Genomic DNA, 5,593 nt, shown 5'->3' on the forward strand with positions numbered 1-5,593 from the left:
GAGGTAGGCAGATCTTTTTGAGTTCCAGGCTAGTCTGATCTACACAGCAAGTTCTAGGACAGCCAGAACTACTTACTGATCTTTAGCTTCTGACTCCCTGCCACCTCTGATAAATGTATATCCTTCAGGACTTTTTTTTTTTTTTTTTAAACTGTGCTAAAACATGTCAAAAACAGAGTAGAGAAGTACTGTGACTACTGGCATCACCATGAGATGCTGGAGACTAAAGCCAGTGTTTAGCACATGCTAAGTAAGTGCTTTACCAACTGAGCTACAGTCCTGGTTCCTATTTTTACTTTAAAAGAACTTACTACATAGCAAGTTCCAGGACAGCCACAGCTACACATAGGAAACCTGTCTCACTGCCTCTTCCCCCATATTAAAAATTATTATATCACCTCCAAAATGCTGAGCATGCATGTATGTAGATTACACCCAGCTTAAAACAGCCTTTAAATAAGGTAAACAAAACACAACTCTGCTGACCAATCTCAGTTCTCTAGGGTTGTGGCTGAGGGTGCTGTTCCTGCAATGTAAGAGCTGTAGCAGGCAGAACTGCCATGTAAATGGACAACACTGTGTTTATACACAGGTTTGCCCGATCTTGGTATGTGACTGGATATGGTTATACATACCAATATAGGTAGGATTCCAGAACTAGACACAAAATGTTCAAGACAGTTAGAGGCCAGCTTGGGATATATAAAGATTTTTAGGCCAGTCTGGGGTACACAATAGTGTACTATTTAAAATCAGAACCCAAACAAATACCATATAGGAGCTGACGGTGGACAGTTCTGCTATGATCCCACAACTGGGAGAGGCTGATGCAGAAGTTGGAGAATTTGAGGCTTACACAGAGGGCTCTAACTAAAGAAACAAACAAAAAACCAAGTCATCTAATTAATTCCAAAAGAACTAGTAAGCAAGGAAATATACAAGCAGTACATAGGGCTGGGAGTGTACTCAGTGGTAGAATGCTTGCCTAGCATGCTCAGAGCCTGGGGTTTGATATTCAGCATCCCCTCATACGGTTTATGCATTGCCATAATCATAATTTACCTTCTTAAGATTGGTAGAAGTAGCTGGGCAGTAGTAGCGCACTCCTTTAACTCCAGCACTCGGGAGTCAGAGGCAAGTGGATCTCTGTGAGTTTAAGGCCAGCCTGGTCTAGAGTGAGTTCCAGGACAGTCAGGGCTACATAGAGAGAAATTCAGTCTCAAACAAAACAAAACACCCCAACAAAACAAAATAAAGCAGAACAGAATGGTAAAAGTAGCTGGGTGTGGTGATAAACATTTGTAATCCTAGCACTTGAAAGGTAGAGGCAAGAGGAAGATCAAAAGCTGAAGGTCATCACGGGCTACTATTGAATTTGAGGTAAGCCTTAGATATATGAGACCCTGTCTCTAAAAAAGTAAAATGTCTCCTTTCAGCTTCTGCCTGTGTAGTAGATACTGCGACTACTGTCTGCCTCTCCAGTGAGAGGGTACTACTTCAGGGAATTTTATTTCAAGTAAATTTAAATATATTCCCTCTTCAGCTCAGGTACAGCTACCAGGAGAGCTAAGTATCACTTATCATCTATACTTGTTTATTCCTGCAGAGAACATTTGAAAATCACAATGACACTTCTAGAACCCTTCAGAGAAAGCCTTTGAGAAAGCAAATGCCCTGACTGCAGCAGAACACAAAACTCTGCATAAGATCAAAGAGCAGAACCTCGAGTCTAGCCCTTTAGGTAAGCTGTTAAAGTACTTCTAACTTTTACAAACAATTTTAAACAGCTATGAATTTTTAAGAACATTTTGTTTAAAAGTCTTACATGTATGGGTATTTTGATCGCATGTTTGTCTGTATACTGTGTGCATTCAGTGCCTAAGGCAGGCAGAAGAGGACCTCAGATCCTGAGACTGGACTTGGAGGTGGCAATTGTCATGTGGGTGCTGGAACTTGAATCCAGGTCCTCTCCAAGAGCTGTTGGTGTTCTTAACCACTAAGCCATCTTTTCCAGCCCCACTTTATAATTTTCCAACCCCATTTTATAATTTATAAAATTATAAAATGTTATAATTTTAATCATAACATTTGTTTTTAATAAAAAAGTGAGGCAAAATATTTAACTATTTGCCTCCTTCCCATTCTTCACATTATCCTCTGACAAGGATGTTCTGAGGCAAGAAGGTCCCAGAGATGCACACTGATTAGCAGTAAAGATAAAAGCCAATTCTTTGGACCAGTTTTTGGGACCTCCAAACATTTCCAACAAACAAAACTAGATGTGTGAATTCTAGCCCAATAAAAACTATAAGTAGTCTGTTACAGCGTGTGAAACCAGGCAGGAAGGTAGTTTTAATTATTAGTTTGCTAAGGAAAATGACATCAGAAACTATACCTGTAAAGTCTCACCAACATGACTTTGAAAACACGTACTGAACAAGGAGGATACCAATGAATGTACCAGACTGTATAGGGGAAGCCCAGGAGATCTCAACCCGACATAAAGAACTACAGCAACTAAAAAGAGCTGGGAGTAGGAGAGGTGTTTTTTCCCCAGTGAAGAACACACCAATTGGTTGTCTAATGCCAAACTGCCAGTCCTGAAACCATACAAAAAAGCAACATCATATGGACTCACCAGGTCAGGTATGTACACACACATATAGGCACGCACTAACTACCGATGGAAAATGCCATGAATTTGAAGTTGAGTGGGGAGGGTATACGGGAGGGTTTGAAGGGAGTACAGGGAGGGAGAAATAAAATAATCTCAAAGGAAAAAAGAAAGATAAAATGTAGACTACTGATACCAAAAACAAAACAATAAGCGTGACTCGTTTGTGAACTACCCAAATTAACATATGCAAGCATTCCTCTACATCAAGTGCTATGCACAGAACAAGTTCTAAGGAGTGAAGAGACTTCTAAGACAGCAAACTCCAGGGCTGGAGACAGCACTTGCTGAGAACAATGGACCACAGCAGCTGTACTGGGTGGCTTCTAACCACCTGTAACTTCAGCTTCATGGGATCCAATGCCCTTTTCTGGCCTCATTGGCTGTCTGCATACATGTGGCATACACATACAGATAAACACAGATCAATAAGACTCAAAACAAAAGAAAAATTTCAAAATGCAAACTAGATCCCTCCCCTTTTTTTGAGATAGGGTCACATGTACCATGTGATGCATGTACTGAGTACTGAGATACTGCATCAAACAGCCAAATCAAGTCAGAACAGTATACAGGGGCTGATGGTGGTGTGTACTTCTGCTGTAACCTTATACCTGGGAGGGCTGGCACAGAAACAGAGAGTTTGAAGCTTACACAGCAAGGCCCCAAATCACAAAAACAAAACACAAGTATGCAGTGCTGGGCCTCTCACTAGAGTTTTGGCTAAGCAGGCACTCTACCAAAGAAGCCACATACTCAGCCCACAAGCTAGTATTCTTCAAATTTTATTTTGAAGAATTATACAAAAAACTTTCTTATACAGAAAAGTTACTGTTTAGCCCTCCCTCCTTTTCTTCCTTCTCTTCCCTTCTCTTTGCTTTTGTTTCAGAACTCATTATGTAGCTCAGGTTGGGCTCAAGCATGAGGGCAATCTTCCTGCCTCAGCTTGCCAAGGCTGGTTTACATAAGCCCCTACAGCTGGAACTATTTTCTTTTGAATTTCTTTGTTCAACTATATTGTAATTAAACTCATATCTGTTATTTTCCAAAACTAGTTCAGAGTTTCTAGCTGGAGTGTAGTGTGCACTTTTGTTTTACAGTTACCAAAACAATAAAATCAAAGGAGTTACATTTCCTACTAATATGACTACTTTCAAATTGGGCTTGCACTAGTGAACAAACATATCTCTAGACTCTAAGGGCACATGGGTGGTTCTCATTACTTCTCAATGCATTACCATCCTCTACAGAAGAAATATTATAGTTATTCACTTCACAGGAAGTGAATAAATAAATAAACAAACATTATTATATATTTATATAATAAATTTATAGTTATTCACTTCATAGGAAGAAATACTACTATGCTGGTGCTGACCTTAAAAAAATTTTCAGAGGTTGGAAATAGAACGAAGTTCTGTTCATTAGGAGAGAAAAGTGCATTATGTAAAAATTTTGGAAGCAGCAAGTCCTCAGGAGACACTCACCCTCCTCATCTGTTACCTGCAAACAAGCCTAAAAATAATTATTTGTCAGTGAGGCTGGAGAGATGGCTCAAGGTTAAGAGCACTGGCTGCTCTTACAGAGGTCCTGAGTTCAATTCCTAGCAACCACCTGGTGGCTACAACCATCTGTAATACACTAAAGAGAAAAGCCAGATTGAGTAAGTCAGCTGGGAGAAAAGTTTGAGCCAGAACAGCTGGGTAGAACCAGCCAGCCCAGAGCTCAGAAAGAACAGGGAAGGGTGAGTTTATTAAGCACTAAGTCTCAGAGGCTGAAAACATTCTAGGCCTAGGTTAGATTGAATGGAGGCTAGAAGTTGCCAGGACTAGACCTAGGTTAACAGAAGTAGGCAGTAAGTCTCCCAGACAACAACTGAAGCAGGCAAATAGAAGTTCAGTTTACAGGAGGTGGTAGCCTATATCTTTAATCCCAGCACTTGGGAGGCAGAGGCAGGCAGACCTCTGTGAGTTTGAGGCCAGCCTGGTCTACAAAATGAGTTCCAGACCAGCCAGGGCTACACAGAGGAACCCTGTCTTAAAACAAAAAACAAAAAACAAAACAAAAAAAACCCACAACCATTACCAGTCAGAACAACAACAACAAACCCAAAACTCTCAGAAGTAAAATGAGATTAACGTTTCCTTTTATGAGCCTACAAGGTGCTCGGATAGCCAGAGCTTTGTGCATTTTAGAAATCTAAATTGCAAGGCATTGCAAGGCAGTGACTGCAGCTTTACACTCCCAAGCCAAATCAAATTTGACAGGTGGAAAGCCTATGCCTTCTCCAATTATCCATTTGAGCCTCCCTTTGTTCCTATAGAATTCACAGCTAGCTTCATAGTACATTTTCTAGCTAGAACACAGGGAGATTAAAAAAAAAAAAACCAAAACAAAAAAAACCCAAACAAACCCAAAAACCCATCCTCTGCTGGAAACATTCAAGCAGCAAGATAGCTAAATGAGGAGTTTTGCTGTACATAACCTATTGCCATCTCAAAGAATTGGATGAACAGATATTCAGAAAAAGCCCAGTTTTTGTCCCCATCCCATACAGGGGTTTTCTGTGTATACCTGGCTGTCTTGGAACTTGCTCTGAAGATCAGGCTGGCCTTAATTCAGAGATGCTCCTGCCTCTACTTCCCGAATGTTTTTTAAACGCCTAAAAGAATTTGGTCCACGTATGCCAGAGAACACAAATGCATATTTTTTCTAACCCAAGTTTTCTGTCTATGTTAGCTGAACCCTGTATGGCAGCTTCACATCATTATGCTTCATTAACTAGAATGTGAAGTGATTTATTTGGAGCAGCAGGTATTTAACCAAAGTATCAAGCAGTCTACTTCAGCAACATATATAGAAGGTTCTGGCACCAAATAATTGAGGAGTCAGTCTCAGCAGTTAAAAAAAAGTACTTGC

At 40.3% G+C, this 5,593-nt stretch overlaps 1 protein-coding gene across 3 annotated transcripts in view; it reads left to right on the forward strand.

Annotated features, from left to right (window-relative positions):
- The window catches only part of Nckap1l (NCK associated protein 1 like), a 180,143-nt gene that overhangs the window by 72,223 nt on the left and 102,327 nt on the right, over window positions 1–5,593 (forward strand). For 2 of the 3 annotated variants that reach the window (XM_055618248.1, XM_055618249.1), the window contains exon 2: window positions 1,607–1,741. The exons of the other annotated variant lie outside the window; for it this stretch is intronic. The gene's annotated coding sequence lies outside the window, so the exon portion shown is untranslated. The remainder of the gene's footprint in view (window positions 1–1,606; window positions 1,742–5,593) is intronic. 3 annotated transcript variants of the gene reach the window in all.

This window comes from Psammomys obesus, unplaced genomic scaffold, assembly GCF_907164565.1.
Source record: "Psammomys obesus unplaced genomic scaffold, mPsaObe1.curated_primary_1811, whole genome shotgun sequence".
Taxonomy (NCBI): Eukaryota; Metazoa; Chordata; class Mammalia; order Rodentia; family Muridae; genus Psammomys; species Psammomys obesus.